Raw genomic sequence first — 22,268 nt, 5'->3', positions numbered from 1 at the left:
TAAGATGTTTGCAAATTGATTGCTTAATTATTTGCTCCACTATCTTTCCAGTACTGAAGTAAAGCTGAGTAGTCTGTAATTCCCTGGGTTGCCCTTATTTCCATTTTTACAGATTGGCACTACATTGCCCTTTTCTAGTCCTCTGGAATCTCACCCATCTGCCATGACTTTTCAAAGATAATTGCTAATGGTTCAGATATCTCCTCAGTCAGTTCCCTGAGTATTCTAGGATGTATTTCATGAGGCCTTGGTGACCTGAAGACATATAACTCGTCTAAGTAATTTTTCACTTTGTCCTTTCCCAGTTTAACCTCTGATCCTACCTCATTTTCACTGGTATTCATTAAGCTAGACAACCAATTGCTACTAAATTTCTTTGGTGAAAACTGAAACAAAAATGTCATTTAGCACTTCTGGAGTACTTGTAGCACCTTAGAGACTAACAAATTTGTTAGTCTCTAAGGTGCCACAAGTACTCCTTTTCTTTTTGCGAATACAGACTAACATGGCTGCTACTCTGAAATTTAGCACTTCTGCCATTTCCACATTTTGGGTTATCGTTTTTCTCCCCTCATTTAGTAACGGGCCAACCCTGTCTTTGGTCTTCCTTTTGCTTCTAATGTACCTGCACAATGTTTTCTTGTTACCCTTTATGTCTCTAGCTAGTTTAATTTCATTTTGTGCTGTGGCCTTTCTAATTTTGTCCCTACATACATGTGTTATTTATTTATATTCATCCTTTGTAATTTGACCCAGTTTCCACTTTTTTCCACTTTTTTTGTTTTGAGTTTCAGATCATTGAAGATGTCCTGGTATTCAGCTTATTAATGATAAGGAAGGTTCAGACAGGAAATGAGGAGTAAACTTTTAACAGTGAGAGTAACTAACCATTGGAACAACTGTTCAAGGGTTGTGGTGGATTCTCCATCTCTGGATGTCTTAAAATCAAGATGGAATGTTTTTCTAAAAGCTATGTTTTAGGAATTATTTTGGGGACATTCTATGGCCTCTGTTATACAGGAGGTCAGACCACATAATTACAATAGTCCCTTCTGGCCTTGGAATCTATTATCTTTTATATTCCTCAACTGGATAAGAATTGTGATAACATTATTGTGTGCAGGTAGAGGTAAGTTTTTTGTTTGTTTGTTTGTTTTTTATACTATTTCAGCACGTTCTCACATGACATCTCAGGAAACTAGTGAGTAGCTGAGAGTTCGGTGGAGAATGGCTTTAAATAATTTATCTTCATGGGATAAGCAATGTACTTTGGCCATGAAGCCTGGAATAGTTTAATCAAACCAAATATAATTGAAAGGACTTGCTTGTGTATTTGTTTATGACCTCTGGTTCTATACATGGCTATAACGTAATTTGTTTAATATTAATAGGCACATTCTTATCAGAGAGGCCAAAGAATAGGGATGAGATTAGAACTACATTTTCACCCTTAGAGGTGGTGCATTCAGGTCAGGACTGAGGTTTATTGGTGAGATTACATGGGGAAACTTGTTCTGCTATTGCCTGTGCTTTGGAGAGGGAGAAAATGCCAGTTTCTAAAGTTGCCAGTTAGAGATTGGTGAACTAGCTTAGGTACAGTAAGCGTAAAATCTTTGTACATCTTTAGAACTAGTCTGATCTTTACTGCAGTCAGCGAAAGTTTTTAGTTTAATTTTTCCTCTATCCCTCTTTTGTTGTTATACTTTTGGCCATCCCTTTATACTGAGTGTGTACAGCATTTCAAAGAAGCCAAAGTCTTGTGTGCTCTGGGAACTTCCTAGGTGCACTGTTCACTCTGGATGTTCTAGCTAGCAGACAAAATTCCATAGTTCAACCATCACACCCATTACCTCTAACACGATTGGCTTCTGCTGGGAAGGGGGCTGAGCACCTTCCACTTAAAAGTTTTGTGGATGAATTGGAGCTATGAGGATTGAATCACACAAATTAGAATTAGAAAAGGATTATTAAATTGTCTAATCCATCCCCCTTCAGGACAGTCCCATCTATATCTTCCCTCCCCCTCATGAAAAGTGGTATCTATGAAAGGAGAGCTATCCATAAAATGTAGGGCTAGAAGGGACCTCAAGATGTCCTGTGCAGAGGAAGGACCAAATAAACCTAGACCATCCCTGATAGGTGTTTGTCTAACCTTTTTCTTACAGCTCCAATGATGGGGATTCCACATCCTTTCTTCGAAGCCTATTCCAGTGGCTCAACTATCCACATAGATTTTAGGAAAGACTTTCTAATTAACCTAAATGTCCCTTGCTGCAGATTAAGCCCATTACTTTTTGTCCCATCTTCAGCAGACATGGAGAACAACTGATTATCCTCTTTATAACAGCTCTTCATGTATTTGAAGACTATCATGTCCCTTCATCCCCAGTCTTCTTTTCTCAAGACAGAACATGCCCAGTTTTCTTTTTGTTTTTAAAATTTTCCTCAGAGGTCAGGTTTTCTAAACCTTTTATCATTTTTGTTGCTCTCCTTGGACTCTCTCCAGTTTGTCCACATCTTTCCTACAGTGTGGCACCCAGAATTGGACACAGTACTCCAGCTGAGGTCTCACCAGTTCCAAGTAAGGTGGGACAACTACTTCCTGTGTCTTACATACAACAATCCTGTTAACACACCCGGGAATATTAGTGTTTTTTTGCAATTTCATCACATGTTGACTCATTCAATTTGCCATCACGATAACCCCTGGATCCTTTTCAGTAGTAATGCCACCAGTTTTGTGATGGTAGTACAGCTGAAAAAGATCTGGAGGTTACAGTGGATCACAAATTTGAATATGAGCCAACAATGTGGTGATATCCAATTACACACAAGTGACTCATGGGGAAGTTTGGCACAGGACCTGCACCTCATAAAAGAACTCCTGGGGCAGTAAGGAGGCAAGGAGATACCTGGTGGTTCCCAAACTTCCCATCAATGCTGCAGTTGCCAGGTGGAGAAGGAAGCCTGTCTACAGCAATGGCAGAGTGCCAGTGGGGAGGGCATTGAGGGGAGTGTTGTCTTAAGTTCACATGACTTGGATAAACATTCCATTGCTTGGATGCTTATGTAAACCAGAACCCTCAAGAGGTTCAGAGTTTATCCCTCTCTGTGGTTTATCTGGACTCATTTCCGAGCACCAAATTTCCTTTGTACAACTGACTTTTTTTTTAAGGATTTAAAATGAAGGAACACGGTAAGACTGCTCCAGATGTAAGCCATGGAAAAGTTGGATGTTGGAGATAGAACAGAGATCCAAAACATGGCGCCACAGAAGCTGCTTTCCTATTTTAGGTATTTTTCCTTTCTGAAATACCTATGGTAAGTGACTTTTAAGCAGCAGGAGTCCAATGGCTTGAGGTTCTAAAGCACACCTCAATTTGTTTTAACTTGTTCTTTTGGATGTCTATGGAGATTAGTCTGTGTACAAATGTGTGTGTTTTAATACAAAGGGTCTTGTCATCTTAATTGATTGGCAGTTGTGCTCTATGACTATGAATGGGGGCAGGGGGAGTGGAGAGGCCTGCAGTAACTGTCCTTGTCTATTACTTCTACATCTTTTTGTATCAGAGGATCATAAAATTGAAATCTGTCTCTCTGCTCATTTCATATGAGAGTGGTGCTCAGTGAGGTAAACTGTAGAAAGCATTTGATTTTTTTTAACAAACTGAAGGATTCATCAATGAAATCATTGATATTCCCTTCAATAGAAGAATCCATTTGTGTTGGTAATCTTTGTGGACAGGCTAAAAATTAGAAGCTTTGGGGAGAGGAGGGGCGCGAGAGGGTTTTTTTTCCTTTACAGTTTCTAAGAGAAATTAATTTGTCAACTGTCTTTGGAGCCCATTGACACCATGTTTTTGATTTATTCAGGGAAATCTGTTAACAGCCACTAAAGAAATTAATATTTTTCAGGCCATTACAACAGGTGGCTGCATAATGCAGTGTCATTAATATTCTCCCAGCTTCTGAGCATTATAGACTTAAAGTGTGGGTTGATCCATCATTTGGCTTTCAACAGGGTTGAAATTCACCCCTGTGCAAAGCATCAGCCCTAGGCCTAGAAGTCACTTAAGGCGTCAATCTCGTGAGATTTTAAGTAGTTTGTGATAGGCATTGTACTTACTCGCTCTGCACAGGTGGCAAATTTCACCCTGGGAAGTAAGAACACACAGATCCAGGAAACTGTATTCTTGGTCTAGTTTACTGACAAGTATGTTATAATATTTTATTGACCCCCTGCCTCATTCAGTACACAGGTTGATTTTTTTTCCAGAGTGAATCCTTGTTGGATGCATTGCAGAAAGAAGTAGGGGGTGGGGATTCAAGAAGGGTTTGAAAGAGGACATAGTGTCGGGAGGCTATTCCAGGTCTAAGGGGCAGCATAGGGAGGCTTTGCAACCCAAAGACCCCAAGAAAGAACATGAGACCCTTCTTCCATGTTCCACATCAATACAGAAAATTAAGATCAAAGGGGCTCTTTACCCTTAAACTCAACAGGATGTTTCTCTGGTGCATTTAAAGACAGCAATTTACTTTACTTTTCAATTAAATTTAATTAGCTATTGTTGAAACTTAAGCATTCTGACTATAAGCAAGCAAATGAGTCTAAACCTCTTCTTGCCTTGTCTGATGACTACTGGTGTGGCTTCGGTTTAGCAAACTGAAGAGCCTACACACATCAAATTGCCACTTGTTTTCAAGCCAGACTCAAATGTAGTTAGATAAAAGAAACACCAAGAGGAACTAATTCCTTAGGTGACTGCAGACAAATCCAGGCAGGCCTCTGATTCAAACTGTGTAGTGCCTGCTTCTCCACCCCAATCAGAAACTTCAGGTTTCTGTAACCAGTGCATGGTTCACCATTGAGAGAGGTGTATTTTGCGGCACTTCATATAATGTTGTAATAAACAAAGAAGTACTTCATTAGATGCCACAAGTGGTTGCTGTAGGTGTTTTGCTTTCAGGATTTTTGCACTAGACAGCAGAAACAAACAAATGATTGTGCAGTCTCTTTACAGGCCCTAACTTGAAAAAACAGACTACATGAAAGCAATTACCTGTGGCTTCATTCACTAGTAGAGGAAAAGTGTCTGATATTTAGGAATTAAAAATATATTGCCTGGTTCTCACCACACTTTTGCTTTTTATTTTTTCAGCTTCCTTGGCTAAAACGTGACAAAATTGGGTTGACCCATAAATATTTGTGTGCAGAGCAAATAAGTTTGGTTAGCTGCAGTTTTCCCAAGGATTCCTGTATGTTGTCTGTTTGACTTGTGACACCCAGTAATACTGTATGCCATGAGCAGAGCTGAGTAAATAATCCACAAAAAATGCAGCTAGCTGGAAAATTTCTTTCATGATACCTTCTAAGCAAAAATGAAACTCAAATTTTGTGAGTACCTCAACCCATTTTGTTACCAGCGCTAGCAAAAAAAAATTCTGCAATTTTTGTCTCACTTTGTGTTTCTAGAAAAACTGTGGATAGAAGACAGTCATTCCAAGTTTATTCCTAATTTGGAATTATCCAGCAGTAATTACTTTGAATTTTTTTTAATTAAAGGCCAGCTATTTGAAATTTGAGATGTGGCATTTTGTTGGGATTGGGAAAACAAATCACATGATGCTGTTTTCTGTTCACTAATTGAATTCTTCCAGGGAAGTATCTGGTGTAAATGCAGAAAGCATGTATGGAAAGCAAACTTAAAATTCGCTTTCAGCACGTATTCAAGTGTATAAGCTTAAATTCACTTTCCACAAACATTAATACCCGATTGTACCGACTTAAATAGAAAGTAAATACAAAAGGGCCACAAATACCAGTCGAGCAAATTCAGACAAATATTGATGTACATCTATTTTTGAACTATTTAGCTAGTTCTCATCACAAATGTGGGACACTGTAAATGAGAATAGGGAAGAACTAAATTTTCTCCTTTGCTCTGTTGGCTGTTGCCAATACTCAATCTGTCTTCCAAAGTCTTTAAACCATGATCTGAGGACTTCAGTAACTCAACCAGAGAGTAGGGGTCTATTACAGGAGCGGGTGGGTAAGCTTCTGTGGCCTGCAATGTGCAGGAGGTCAGACTAGATCAGGGGTGGCCAACCTGAGCCTGAGAAGGAGCCAGAATTACCAATGTACATTGCCAAAGAGCCATAGTAAGACATCAGCAGCCCCCCATCAACTCCCCCACCCCCATTCCCAGCGTCTCCCACCCACTGTCAGCATCACCCACCAGCACCTTTCCCTCCCTCCCCAAACCTCGCGATCAGCTGTTTTGTGGCATGCAGGAGGCTCGGTGGGGAGGGAGAGGACTGAGGGCACTGCAGGCTCAGGGGAGAGGGTGGAAAGGGGTGGAGTGGGGGCAGGGCCTGTGGCAGAGCCAGGGGTTGAGCAATGAGCACCCCCCTGCACACTGGAAAGTTGGCACCTGTAGCACCAACCCCAGAGTCGGTGCCTATACAAGGAGCCACATATTAACTTCTGAAGAGCCACATGTGGCTCTGGAGCCACAGGTTGGCTATTCCTGGACTAGATAATCATGATGGTCCCATCTGACCTTAAAGTTTGAGTCAAAGTACTATGCAGAGAGAGTTGTGGGGTTTTTAGTTTAGTTTTGTTTTGTTTGGCGATGCAACAATTGAACAGCCAAGGAATATTTTTTCTGAATCCTTGAATTTCTCTCCAAATGTTTATATAATCTAGCAAGAGTAGGATGAATACTCATTCATCTTAAAACTATAGACCTACCAATGACTGGAGGGATTGATGAGCCACTCCAGTTGGTTTGAACTGTCCATATGCTTGAGGAAGAACATTTAAAAACATTCCAGTTTTCACATGCTTCAGTTGGCCCGTAAGACACATGAACCCCCATATGTTTTTAATGCTGACTTTGGGTAGAAGAAAATCCAAATGCACTGTATGCTACCTGAGCTGTGTGTAACCTTTGAAGTCATTGTATAGCCCATGAAAAATCATAGAATCATAGGCCTGGAAGGGACCTCGAGAAGTCATCTTGTCCAGTCCCCTGCATTCATGGCAGGAATAAGTATTATCTAGACTGGTGAGTCTCAACCACGGCCCACTTGCGGCCCAATCAATACACAGCTACGGCCCTGTGACATCCTCAGGGCCATACAGGTAGTATATATATTGTGTGTGGATGCAACCCACATAACACACAGAGAGCTGCATTTGCGACCCACAATGGTAAAAAGGTTGAGAATCACTGACGTAGACCATCCCTAACAGGTGTTTGTTTAATCTGCTCTTAAAATCTCCAATGATGGAGATTCCACAACTTCCCTAGGCAATTTATTCCAGTGCTTAACTACCTCGACAGTTAGGAAGTTTTTCCTAATGTCCAACCTAAACAGCCTTTGCTGTAATTTAAGTCCATGGCTTCTTGGCCTATCCTCAAAGGCTAAGGAGAATAATTTTTCTCCCTCCTTCTTGTAACAACTGTTTATGAATTTAAAAACTGTTATCATGTCTCCCTTCAGTCTTCTCTTCTCCAGACTAAACAAATCCAGTTTTTTCAATCTTTCCTCATAGGTCATGCTTTCTAGACCTTTAATCATTTTTGCTACTCTTCTCTGAACTTTCTCCAATTTGCCCACATCTTTCCTGAAATGTGGTGCCCAGAACTGGACACAATACTCCAGTTGAGGCCTAATCAGCACGGAGTAGAGCGAAAGAATGACTTCTTGTGTCTTGCTTACAACACTCCTGCTAATACTTCCCAGAATTATTTTTTTGTGGGTGGGTTGTTTTTGTTTTTGGCAATAGTATGACACTGACTCATATCTAGCATGTGGTCCACTGTGACCCCCAGATTCGTTTCCGCAGTACTCCTTCCTAGGCAGTCATTTCCCATTGTGTATGTGTGCAATGGATTGTTCCTTCCTAAGTGGAGTTCTTTGCATTTGTCCATATTGAATTTCATCCTATTTACTTCAGACCATTTCTCCAGTTTGTCCAGATCATTTTGAATTTTAATCCTATCCTCCAAAGCACTTGCAACCCCTCCCAGCTTGGTATCATCCGCAAATTTTATAAGTGTACTCTCTATGGCATTATCTAAATCATTGATGAAGATATTGAACAGAACTGATCCCTGTGGGACCCCACTCAATATGTCTTTCCAGTTTGATTGTGAACCACTGATAACTACGCTCTGGGAACGATTTTCCAACCAGTTATGCACCCACCTTATAATATCTCCATCCGTCTCCTGCAGAAGGGGGATACAATGAAGGGGATATTTTGGAAAAGCCGAAAACTGATCTCAATGAAGATTTTTATGTCCCTGCAATGGATTATGGCTACAAGTTGAAACTCTCCTGTGTGCTCAGTAATTGCTTTCTAATCTCTAGTTCTGATGATGTCACAATATGACATCAGAGTTTCTATCAGAGTTTCTATTTTCAGTGTCACTATTTTTATCACTTATACAGATTGCTTTTGTGCATAGGGCACACTTAGCAATCAACTCCACCTCCTCTTTCCTTCAGATATGCAAGTCAAAGGTCAATGACCAGATGACTTCAAGATTAATTCCAGGTCTCACTTCTTATGAACTTTCTTCCTGGCTTTCACAAATCCCCTCATCTCTATGGTATGAACCAAATTCTACCCTCTAATAGTTATCCTTCCCGTTGACCTCAATTATAATACCTAGGTCTTATATAGTGCTTTTCTTCAGTAGATCTCAAAATGCTTCACAAAGGAAGTGCCATATAATAACAAATGGCTCACAAAGGAAATCAGTATCATTAGCCCCATTTTACAGATGGAGAAACAGTTACCAAGAGGGGAAATGATTTGCCCAAGATCACCCAGCAGGCCCGTGGCAAAGCTGGGAATAGAACCCAGTCTGCTGAGTCCCAGTCCAATGCTCTGTTATCTAGGCAAGACTGCCTCCCAGTAGCAAGTATGTACTTGAAGGTAGAAATTGGTCCAAAGTCTAGGCAGGGACTGTCTTTTTGAGTTTGTATAGCTCTTAGCAAATGAGGTTCTGGTCCATGACTGGGGTGGGTAGGTGCTATGGTAATACAAATAACTGATGGAATAAAGTTTAAAATTTTAAAATTCGAATAAAAGCGCATATTTTACAGGTATCTCTTGACATCCTATTAAATTTGGTTTTAGTCCTTATCACCTCTGATTAAATCCATACTAAGCTCATATTTAGCTTACTATGTATCACCACACCCCAAATCTTTTTCAGGGTCACTGCTTCCCAGGATAGAGTCCTCCATCCTACAAGTATTCTTTGTTCCGAGATGTATATACACTTACACTGAGCTGTATTAAAACATAATACAGCACCTAGCTTGCCAAGTGATCCAGATGGCTCTATCAGTCATCTGTCCTCTTCCTTATTTACCACTCCCCCAATGTTTGTGTTATCTGCAGACTTTATCAGTGGTGATTCTGTTTTCTTTCAAGTCATTGATTTTTAAAAGGAGCAAACTAGGGTAGGGCAAAGGACCAGTCCCTGCAGGTCTCCACTAGAAGCACATCTGTTCCATGATGATTTCCCATTTACAGTTGCATTTTGAGACCTATCAGTTAGCCAACTTCTAATCCATTTATTGTGTACTATGTTAATTTTATATCATTTTAATCAAAATGTCATCAGGCGTTTGACTTGTTATCAAACAGAAGTCTGTATATCACATCAACACTATTACCTTTATCAACCAAACTTGTAATCTCGTTAAAAAAAATAAAGTTAGTTTGACTGTATCTGTTTTCCATAAACCTATTATGATTGGCATTAATTATAATAATGCTCTATTGAGTCCCATGTCAGTCTGTAATGGAGCCCAGGCAAGATAATGGAATGACTGGTAAGTGTAAATTACTGGGTCACCCCATTTACCCTTTTAAATATTGGCACAACATTAGCTTTCTTCCAGTTTCCTGAAATGAAACTAGTGTTCCAAGAGTTATTGAAAAGAGCATTGTCTGTCACTCCACAACTGGCTCTCTTAAAACTCTTGGATACAAGCTCTCTGGGTCTGCTGACTTACAAAAGGCTAACTTTAGTAGCTGCTGGTTCACGTCCTCCTGCGATACTGGAATAGAAAGTGTTATGTTATGTCTACATCTGGGATATTTTCCCAAATAGAAAATAGAAATATTTATTGAACACTTGATGCCTCATCTGCACTATTGATAATGTTACCATTTCCATCTTGTGATGGACCAATAGCATTGTTATGATTCTTTTTGTTCTGAATATACTTTAAAAAAGCTCCTCTTTGTTCTTAACTCTGCTGTCTCTAGATTTCTCTTTCCCTTTGCTTCCCTTATACATTTTCTACAATTCCTAGCTTCTGATTTAATATTCATTACTATCAACTTTCTGTTTCTTCCACTTGTTATATATGATTTTATTTATCAATTATAGCTGCCTTCAATTCCTTTCTAAACCAGGTCAGTTTTTTAACCAATAGGACCGTCTTCCTTGACTGTGGGATGGTGGTGGCTTTTTGGGCTTCTAGTAAAGTGTTCTTAAACAATACGCAATTACTTACGTTTTTCTGATTAAATTCTTCCTTCCACTGATTTGACTCATAATTGTTTTCAGCTTTGTGAAATTAGTCCTTTTAAAAGAGGTGTATGTGTGTATTTGTGTACACACACAAATTGTTTCTCTCTTCTTCGTGTTATGAGACTACAGATTAAGGGTTTTAAGAATAAGATTTTATTCAGGCAAAATTCCCTTTCACTTCCTTGGGTTTCTAGCCTAAGTGTGGATTTGAGAGTTGGGCCTTAATTTGGTGGTGTTTATAATATGGTATCAACAGGAATCTGAGGGCATGACTGATAAATCAAGTACTTTCCCAATATGTACAGTACCACTGAGTACAATACCTAAGGAAACGCAACTACTTGTTGACATTCTGTGTACTGCATAGCACAGAAAGCACAAAGGGTAATGAAAGATTATTGTAGCATGAGTTGACTTTGGGTAATCTCCAGATGTTTAGACTATAGAATAAGACATTCTTTTATAAAAATGACCTTATAATATACTATGTTTAATCTACTGATGCCACAAATTGTGTTTGATTTGATATACACAGTTGCATTAGGCCTGGTCAAAATTTTCCATCACAACTCTGTTTTGATAAAGTGGATTTTCAACACCAAAGTTTTTCACCAAAAAGTCTTTCTGCAGGATATTGACTTTACAGGTTTTTGGTGTGTTGGAAAGTTTTTGGTTTTCAAATGAGATCTGAAAAGTTTAAATTCAGACGTACTGACGCAGTGTCTCATGGGAGTTGTAGTTCATGTGCCCCATGTCTCTCTTACATTTTGGGTTCCCCAGTTGGACTACATCTTCTTTGTTGCATTATGGCAAAGGACATCTATGATGCACTGCGGTGGCTCAGCCAGAAGGGAAACTATTATGCACCCTGGAGATGTAGTATGGCAAGGGAGCCTGGTCTACAGAGGAAAATGACAACATGGGGTACCCAAATTACAACTTCCATGAGCCAGCACCATAGCATTTCCAAATGGTCATTTTCAGTTTTCAGCCAACTCCTGAGTTTGGGGCCAAAAAGTTTTGGTTTTAGATTATTTGCCAACAGTCAAAATTGTCCATGGAAAATTTCAACAGATTAAATTTTCAGCAGAAAAAAACCCTTCCTTTTCTGACCAGCTGTAGAATGAAGTCTTGTGACATAAAAACACTTGTTTTTCTAAAAGACAAACATCAAATCAGTTCACGATTACTTTGCTTTACCTGTCAGATATGTAAGTAAACCTAGCTAGAAAATGCAAAACCATTCAATAGTAATTATGGAATGTATTTACAAAAAAAAAAATCAGAAACTTAAAATTTAGGAAGAAAGGATAACAGCATTAACTTCAGAGGATGTGTGGAAAGCACTGTGACATTAATGCCCTCAGATCAAATTGTACATTATTCAGATTTCTTTAAAAAAAATTACTGCAATACAGCCTACTCCGTATGGATGTGTCTAGATCCATTAAGGTCAATGGAATTACATGAAGATGCACTTGGCCCATGTGTTTACATACGCATTTTCATTTTATGACACTTAATTTCTTTGATAACTTTGTCTTTAGGTTGGATAGATTAGTAGATTCCCTTTTTCCATCTGGGAGGGCTATGTAGGCATTTGTCCCTGTTACCACCTCTAGTAAAATAATGGCATGTACTATTCTCCCTGCACACCTCAGATAATTGCTTAAATCACTTTTGTCTTACCTCATGACAGTGATTAAGCTGAATGCAGGACCTGTTCCAGCCTTCACTCACTAGAAAATGCTTCTGAAGGAAAAAAGTCTTCTTGATACACCAGCTAAACTGTGATGCCTCGCTTGGGATACTCAGAATTGTGAGCCCCTTGTTTCGCTCCTCTCAGCCTCAGTGTGGCTGGTGTTAAGCTATACATTAGCTCGATGACCCACCACTTGTCTGCCTTGCTTGCCAAGTTTTCAGGACTCTGTCAGCCCAAACCTTGCCTTGCAGGTAACAATCAGTGAACCCCAGTTCCTGGGTTCCCCAGAGATACCTCTCTGCAGTGTCCAGTCCCTCTCACAGGATGCTCACAGACACGACAAAAAGAAAAGAAGTACTTGTGGCACCTTAGAGACTAACAAATTTATTAGAGCATAAGCTTTCGTGAGCTACAGCTCACTTCATCGGATGCATTTGGTGGAAAAAACAGACGAGAGATTTATATACACACACACAGAGAACATGAAACAATGGGTTTATCATACACACTGTAAGGAGAGTGATCACTTAAGATAAGCCATCACCAACAGCAGGGGGGGGGAAGGAGGAAAACCTTTCATGGTGACAAGCAGGTAGGCTAATTCCAGCAGTTAACAAGAATATCAGAGGAACAGTGGGGGGTGGGGTGGGAGGGAGAAATACCATGGGGAAATAGTTTTACTTTGTGTAATGACTCATCCATTCCCAGTCTCTATTCAAGCCTAAGTTAATTGTATCCAGTTTGCAAATTAATTCCAATTCAGCAGTCTCTCGCTGGAGTCTGTTTTTGAAGCTTTTTTGTTGAAGTATAGCCACTCTTAGGTCTGTGATCGAGTGACCAGAGAGATTGAAGTGTTCTCCAACTGGTTTTTGAATGTTATAATTCTTGACGTCTGATTTGTGTCCATTCATTCTTTTACGTAGAGACTGTCCAGTTTGGCCAATGTACATGGCAGAGGGGCATTGCTGGCACATGATGGCATATATCACATTGGTAGATGCGCAGGTGAACGAGCCTCTGATAGTGTGGCTGATGTGATTAGGCCCTATGATGGTATCCCCTGAATAGATATGTGGACAGAGTTGGCAACGGGCTTTGTTGCAAGGATAGGTTCCTGGGTTAGTGGTTCTGTTGTGTGGTGTGTGGTTGCTGGTGAGTATTTGCTTCAGATTGGGGGGCTGTCTGTAAGCAAGGACTGGTCTGTCTCCCAAGATCTGAGAGAGCGATGGCTCGTCTTTCAGGATAGGTTGTAGATCCTTGATGATGCGTTGGAGGGGTTTTAGTTGGGGGCTGAAGGTGATGGCTAGTGGCGTTCTGTTGTTTTCTTTGTTGGGCCTGTCCTGTAGTAGGTGACTTCTGGGTACTCTTCTGGCTCTGTCAATCTGTTTCTTCACTTCAGCAGGTGGGTACTGTAGTTGTAGGAATGCATGATAGAGATCTTGTAGGTGTTTGTCTCTGTCTGAGGGGTTGGAGCAAATGCAGTTATATCGTAGCGCTTGGCTGTAGACAATGGATCGAGTGGTATGATCTGGATGAAAGCTAGAGACATGTAGGTAGGAATAGCGGTCAGTAGGTTTCCGATATAGGATGGTGTTTATGTGACCATCGCTTATTAGCACCGTAGTGTCCAGGAAGTGGATCTCTTGTGTGGACTGGTCCAGGCTGAGGTTGATGGTGGGATGGAAATTGTTGAAATCATGGTGGAATTCCTCAAGAGCTTCTTTTCCATGGGTCCAGATGATGAAGATGTCATCAATATAGCGCAAGTAGAGTAGGGGCATTAGGGAACGAGAGCTGAGGAAGCGTTGTTCTAAGTCAGCCATAAAAATGTTGGCATACTGTGGGGCCATGCGGGTACCCATTGCAGTGCCGCTGATTTGAAGGTATACATTGTCACCAAATGTGAAATAGTTATGGGTCAGGACAAAGTCACAAAGTTCTGCCACCAGGTTAGCCGTGACAGTATCGGGGATACTGTTCCTGACGGCTTGTAGTCCATCTTTGTGTGGAATGTTGGTGTAGAGGGCTTCTACATCCATAGTGGCTAGGATGGTGTTTTTAGGAAGATCACCAATGGACTGTAGTTTCCTCAGGAAATCGGTGGTGTCTCGAAGATAGCTGGGAGTGCTGGTAACGAAGGGCCTGAGGAGGGAGTCTACATAGCCAGACAATCCTGCTGTCAGGGTGCCAATGCCTGAGATGATGGGGCGTCCAGGATTTCCAGGTTTATGGATCTTGGGTAGCAGATAGAATACCCCAGGTCCTGGCTCCAGGGGTGTGTCTGTGCGGATTTGTTCTTGTGCTTTTTCAGGGAGTTTCTTGAGCAAATGCTGTAGTTTCTTTTGGTAACTCTCAGTGGGATCAGAGGGTAATGGCTTGTAGAAAGTGGTGTTGGAGAGCTGCCTAGTAGCCTCTTGTTCATACTCTGACCTATTCATGATGACGACAGCACCTCCTTTGTCAGCCTTTCTGATTATGATGTCAGAGTTGTTTCTGAGGCTGTGGATGGCACTGTGTTCTGCATGGCTGAGGTTATGGGGTAAGCGATGCTGCTTTTCCACAATTTCAGCTCGTGCACGTCGGCGGAAGCAGTCTATGTAGACACGACAAAGTTTGCTGCCTCTAAAGAGAGAGAGCACACACAATCTGTTTGGCTAGCTGAAGACTCACTCTCCAGTTTAATACACAGCTCCCAGATGTCTTTGTATTAAAACAAGAATAAGTTTATTAACAAGGAATAGAGATTTAAGTGATACTAAGCAAGAGTAAAGGAGACAAGTATGATTGGAAGCAAAACAAAACCCGCTTTCTAGTGACTAAAATTTAATTTCAGCAAGTCACTCTTCTGTTTGTTTGTTTTAAGTACATTTCTCATTGACATTGTCTCAAGAAACTCTTACCTTCCAGGCAAAGAGGATTCAGCCTTCAAAGGGTGCTGTACCCTATCATCCCCTCAGTAATGAATAACTAAAATGTCCCCCTCCCCGCTTAAATTACCCAAAAGGTGTGTCTGTTTCAAGAGCCAGGAAAGTTTCCTGGGGTGTAGATTCTGATCCCCAGTGTGATTAAATGGTTTTCTCCCCCACTCATTTAACTCAATGGCTTTGTTCACCTTATGTGTTAATGCATTTGCTTTGTCCTCTGGCTTACAATGTTTGACCCGGACAGGTGAATCCACAGTCCCTTGTCAAGCCAAATTTGTTTAAGTCTGCCCCCAAAATATATTTTATGATCATATTTCCAGCACATATGCCTAACTCTCTACAGATCATGCAAATATACATCACACAATATTCATGACCAGCATGTTGCCACTTTATATATGATACATGACATGACACCTTTGAGTTATATATTATGACAACAGCCTGGCAATGAGTGGGAGTTACAATGGGAGTTTGGGGGGGCGGTGGACCTTCTGCCAGTTGTCATTGGTGGGCTCCTAGAGTCACACAACAATTCCATTTCAACTTCCAACACAACTTTATTCAATTCCAGCATTATTCCCAAATTTAGAAACGCACACACATTGATTGGCAATACTTAAAATGTGCTAAAGGCCATTCAAGAAGCCTGAAAAGTGGCATCAGACTGTGTGATCATATACTAATCCAGTAATCTTTTTGAACACACTTTTATTTGGGCAATCTTCAGTTATTAAGTTTGACACATATTACAAAACTGATTATTACTGTGCAGTCAGCTAATCCTTAACTTGAGGAAGGATTGGTTTTTCCACTTTATTAAACCCAGTCTACATAAGAACTAAAGCTCTTTGTTTCTAAGAAATGTATGATGTACTGTGTTTCAGTGTTGAAACAGATCTGATATTAAAAGACGGATAGATGTACAAAACCAAATACTGAATACTCTGGGCCCAAGCATGAAAAACAACCAGTGATTTCAGCAGAAGCAGGATCAACCTTTCTGTTTTAACATTAATATGGTTTGGTTAAAAATGGTTGATTCATAAAAAGAATGAAATACAAACAATTATATTAACATGTTAGAATGAGACCTGAAATCTCAGGGTAAGAAGTTCTGAATTAAGAATGGCAGAGAAGCTTTATTTTGATACACATATGCCTAAAAAATTGAGCTATACAACAATATAGGAGCAACTGAGGCCAGGGCTAGCTTTTCTTTCATTTAATTAACAATTTAATAGGCTGTGGGTTTAGAGCTTGTGAAAGGTGCTTGATTTGAAAGCACCAAGAATGAAGAACTTCCTTCATCCAGGTATTGCATAAGCAGGACCAGTCCAAGAGTTTCATTGAATGACCATCTTTAGAAATAAGAGACTAGCTTAATCATACCAATTCAGCTGTTGGTCTGTTTGCCAATAAAGGTGCCAATTTATGTCTAGGGTGACATTGTTCTTGTACCCTGGATACTTGCCCACTGGGAACCAAATTGAAATAATGTACGAAGAATTCACTTCATGTGGACCACCCAACAGCAATGCAAAAATAATATTAGTAACTCAGGCCCAGATCCTCAAAGGTACTTAAGCCCTAACTCCCATTCATGTCAACTGAAGTTAGATACCTAAATACCTTTGAGGCCCTGATTCAGTAAAGCATTTATGTATGTGCTTAAGTCCCATTGGAGACTTAAGCATGTGCTTAAAGTTAAGGACATTCTTAAGTGCTTTACTGAACAGGGGATTCATTCCTGATCTGGAGTGGATCTGTACCGGTGGCTGAGGAGTTATTGATTAGTTCTGCGGGAGCCTTGTTTCAGAGGCACTGCGGTGCTCCATGAAAGCATGTTTATTCCCCGATGAACACTGCATCCAGGCAAAATATACTTCTGCCTCTCTGAAAGGCTGTTTTGTCTCACTAGGTTGGATGCAACTTGACAGCTGGCCCGAGAAGAGGAGAAGCACTTGGATTAAATGTACAAGGATTGGCAAAGAAGCAAGGAGTTTTGAGACACAAAGAGTCAGGAATAACCCAAATAAAATCCCTATCCTTAACACAAATAGAGAGTCTGGGTTTTACTGTGTCTCTGACATGAAATGCCTGATGATCTGGAATCCCTGATTTTAGTCACAACAAAGTGTTGTCTGTAGAAATTATTAGCTTGTTCTGTTTTGTTGTAGTCTATTAGTGAAATGTATAGCACCCTCTAGGCACAAATCGCTGTCCTCACTTTGATAATAAAACATTACAACTGAAACTTCAAAGGTGTTAGGCAAGTATCCAGCATTTGGTCCACCTTTTCATTAGGAACAATCTCTTTACCAACTTTCCCTACCCCTACTTGCGATGGCCCAGATTTTTAAAGGTAGTTGGTGTTGCTGTACTCAGCATCACAATGCCTAACTGATTTAAGAGCCTAAATCTCATTTTAAAAAGGGATTTAGGAGCCAAAATCCCACTGACAGTGAGCACAGCAATGCCTAAATACCTTTAAAAAAAACTTATGAGATAAGCTTTCCCCACCCTGCATTGCATCACTAATTAAAGCTAAATACATCCCATACTGCTGCTTAGATTGACCTAATTTGTGCTTGGGACACTCAGTCAGGAAAGTCAGTTAGTGAAGAATAAGATACTGTGTGTGGCTGTAAACAACTCAATACAACAAATATAGCTAGGGAGTGATTTTTGTTGTATTATTTTTTATTCTGAAGGTACACAATATGTAAAATGTAACACAATATGTAAAATATGTAAAAATGATGCCTAACTGTTGTTAATCTTACAATAACTGCTTCCTGAGGAAAATCAAAAATCAGGTTTATGTATATACATACTTTCGGACTTACTGTGTGTGTAGTGGGATATCTGTGGGGGTGGAGGGAAACTAAATAACTTCCTATCTTTCAGCTACAGTACAGCATCACTTTACAATTTACCCTGAGCAAGGGGGAGTATGTTGTTTTTCTACCACAAAAGCAGTCTCCAAAATAGATTGGGACACTTAATCTCATTCTGCTTCCCAGTCCCCAGCTTACTCCAGGGAGCAAGTGAACTGTGTTGGGACTTTGCTTAGTACAGTATGTGTCATCCAGGGCTAATGACTAAGGCTATGATTTAGTCACAGAGGTTGCAGAAGTCAAAGAAACTGTGACTTCCAGCAACCTCCGTGACTTCAGCCTGCGATGGTTGGGAGCTGCAGGGTCCCCTGCCATCCAGGAAGGCAGGGAGCTGCAGGGTACCCGCGCCACCTCTGGTGGCCCCCAGAGCTCCAGACCACTATGGGCAACTAGTCCCTGCGCACCTTCCCTGTTTCAGGTGGGTGTGGGAACCCACAGATCCTCATTTTGTCACCGGTATTTTCAGTAAAAGTCACGGACAGGTTTCGGCTTCCATGAATTTTTTTTTTTTTTTTTTTTGCCCGTGACCTATCTGTGACTTTTATTGAAACTATCCATGACAAACTCTTAGCCTTACTAATGACAATCTAATTCTGTGGAAATCAAGGCCCTGATCTCTGCACCCACACAGAACACCACTGAAGTCTAGCATGTGCAGATCCAATTACATGATTGCAACCGAAATTTCAACTATATTACTTGCACATTACACTATACTATATGCATCTTTATCACCTCCAGATCGGATTTATGGCAATACACCATCCACGGGGCTATATCTGAAGATCATTGGAAACTTCAGTTAGAGCAGAATGTGGTAGCCAACTTTCCTAGTGCTGTTCACATGAAGCATATTACACCTGTGCTCTGTAGAGTCTGCTAGCTTCCAGTTTGATCCTGGCACTGCTCAAGCTATTTTTAACCTGTAAAGCCTTTTATCGTAAAACTTATGTTCTTTGTTAGATTCAGCTGCCAGGTTAAAACATAAGGGGCGGGGGGAGGGGGAAATTGTGCCTAAATGGAAAGTAAATATCAGTTGGCAAACAAACCTTGAAATTGTCAACCTTCAAGGTATGCTGCAAAACCCTGTCTATGTGCATTTTTGTGGAGGGTCTCAATTTTTTTTAGGATTGTAGGTAGGGCTGTCGATTAATCAGTTAACTCATGTGATAAACTAAAAAAAAATTAATCGTGATTAAAACAATTAATCGTGAGTCATCACAGTTTTAATCACACTGTTAAACAATAGAATACCAATTGAAAATTATTAAATATTTTGAATGTTTTTCTACATTTTCATATATATTGTATTATGTGTTGTAATTGAAATAAAATTGTATATTATTTTTTATTACAAATATTTGCACTGTAAAAATGATAAACAAAAGAAACAGTATTTTTCAATTTGCCTCCTACAAGTTCTGTAGTGCAATCTCTTTGCAATTGCGTGAAAGTGCAATTTACAAATGTAGATTTTTTTTTGGTTACATAACAGCATTCAAAAAACAAAACAAAGTAAAACTTCAGCTCCTACAAGTCCATTCAGTCTTACTTCTTGTTCAGCCAATTGGGAAGGCAAACCAGTTTGTTTACATTTACAGGAGATAATGCTGCCCTCTTCTTATTTTCAGTGTCACCAGAAAGTGAGAACAGACATTTGCATGGCACTTTTGTAGCCAGTATTGCAACGTAGTTACATGCCAGATATGCTAAACATTCATATGCCCCTTCATGTTTCAGCCACAATTCCAGAGGACATGCTTTCATGCCAATGACACTAATTAAAAAAATGTGTTAATTAAATTTGTGACTGAACTCCTTGGGGGATATTTGTATGTCCCCTGCTCATATATTTCATGTTATAACAGTCTCGGGTGATGACCCAGCACAAGCTGTTCATTTTAAGAACACTTTCACTGCAGATTTGACAAAACACAGAGAAAGTACCAATGTGAGATTTCTAAAGATAGCTACAGCACTCGACTCAAGGTTTAAGAATCTGAAGTGCCTTCCAAAATCTGAGAGGGATGAGGTGTGGAGCATGCTTTTAGAAGTCTTAAAAGAGCAACACTCCAGTGCAGAAACTACAGAACCTGAACCACCAAAAAAGAAAATGAACCTTCTACTGGTGGCATCTGACTCAGATGATTAAAATGAAAATGCATCGGTCTGCACTGCTTTGGATTGTTATTGAGCAGAAACTGCCATCAGCATGGGCGCATGTCCTCTGGAATGGTGGTTGAAGCATGAAGGGGACATATGACTCTTTAGCACATCTGGCACATAAATATCTTGCGATGCTGGCTACAACAGTGCCATGACAATGCTTGTTCCTACTTTCAGGTGATATTGTAAACAAGAAGTGGGCAGCATTAGCCCTGCAAATATAAACAAACTTGTTTGTCTGAGCGGTTGACTGAACAAGAAGTCGGACTGAGTGGACTTGCAGGCTCTAAAATTTTACATTGTTTTATTTTTGAATGCAGTTTTTTTGTGTGCATAATTCTACATTTGTTAGTTTAACTTTCATGATAAAGAGATTGCACTACAGTACTTGTATTAGGTGAATTTAAAATACTATTTCTTTGTTTTTTACAGTGCAAATACTTGTAATCAAAACAAATACAAAGTGAGCACTTTATACAAAAGGTTTTCTTCCCCCCCCCCCACTCTCCTGCTGGTAATAGCTCACCTTACCTGATCACTCTCCTTACAGTGTGTATGGTAACACCCATTGTTTCATGTTCTCTGTGTATATAAATCTCCCCACTGTATTTTCCACTGAATGCATCCGATGAAGTGAGCTGTAGCTCACTAAAGCTTATGCTCAAATAAATTTGTTAGTCTTTAAGGTGCCACCAGTACTCCTTTTCTTAAAGTGAGCATTGTAGATTTTGTATTCTGTCTTATAATTGAAATCAATATATTTGAAAATGTAGAAAACATCCAAAAATATTTAAATAAATGGTATTCTATTATTGTTTAACAGTGCGATTAATCACGATTAATTTTTTTAATCGCTTGACAGCCCTAGTTGTAGGGTGTTTTAGTGGTTTTATTGACCCTGTGTCAGCTTACCATAAACTCTGTTTTGTACTGAGCTTTAGAGTTTTATGATGGCTGTATCTTATCAGTAAAAAGAAAAAAGTGAGGTAGTTTACTGATAAATTTCCTTCCAAAATATAAATTAATCTAGCTTTTGAGAGTGTAAAACATGTACCATTGAGATAGCTAGTGCAATTCGTAACCCCAGGAAATATTCCTCTTATGACTTAATTCTCCAGTGCATGCAGCAAATAATAATAAAGCCACTAAATCAGAAACAATGTCATATGGGAATTTACCTCACAAAAAGGAGCTTTTAAAAAAATATGCACCTCCCCATGGGCCTGTAAATCCTGGATGTGGCTCTAATGAGCCCCAAATCCCTCCATCTCTCCCATATTTTGTGAGCTTGACAAAGATATTAGTTAAGTCGTATATTATTATTTCTTCAGTGCTAGTTTCAGCTGATCCTCTAGGATTTTCCTTCCCATGCTTCAAGTGCTGCATTAACCCTGCATGCCCTGAAGCACACTTGTTTTCCAGGTCAAAACATTACCAGGTAGCTGGCCACAGCAGAATGAGGCAGTGAAGGAAAGCTGTGCACAGATAACACATTATCTGAGGAACTCAGAAAACTATTTCAGCAGTTCAGTGATTGTTCAAGCTGTGTAACTGGATTCTGGACTCTTGTATCAAGTATTTCATTTTTTGGATATTTAATAAAAATAGACTTAATTTCACTTCATTTCACTTTGTTACTTTTGTTATTTGTTCAATGACTTGCTGGCTCATTATTGGGCTATAAAGAAAAATCACAATTATATATTTATCAGACCTGAGGCCTACAGTCCATATTCTTAGTGGGTACATGAAATTCTAGAACCAAAATAATAATACTTTAAACTCTTAGTTCAGCTCTGTCCAGCCTTTCTGCTGGGTACACAACAGAGCAACTCTTGTTTTGAGTTCATAGTTACACAGCTCAGGTAGAATTACTGTACTCAGGGTACAGGAGAGATAGATATACTCTTATTCTCCAGTCAAACAGGAGAGAATGAGATAACTTCTCCATTTCTGGATAGTTTAACTCAGATTCTCCAGTAGGCATAACTAATCAACTGCATGTACATAG

General features: G+C 39.8%; 1 long non-coding RNA gene across 1 annotated transcript; it reads left to right on the top strand.

The window, feature by feature from the left end:
• The first annotated feature begins 2,473 nt into the window (after nt 1–2,473).
• Nucleotides 2,474–19,293, top strand: LOC122460069. The gene is made up of 3 exons (XR_006281129.1): nt 2,474–3,321; nt 5,160–5,395; nt 17,113–19,293. It is a non-coding gene; the product is annotated as an uncharacterized LOC122460069 (long non-coding RNA).
• Nucleotides 19,294–22,268: the final 2,975 nt, after the last annotated feature.

The sequence above is a fragment of the Dermochelys coriacea genome, chromosome 4 (genome assembly GCF_009764565.3).
Source record: "Dermochelys coriacea isolate rDerCor1 chromosome 4, rDerCor1.pri.v4, whole genome shotgun sequence".
Taxonomy (NCBI): Eukaryota; Metazoa; Chordata; order Testudines; family Dermochelyidae; genus Dermochelys; species Dermochelys coriacea.
The sequence above is the reverse complement of the archived record's forward strand: the minus strand, read 5'-3'. Positions and strand labels throughout refer to the sequence as shown.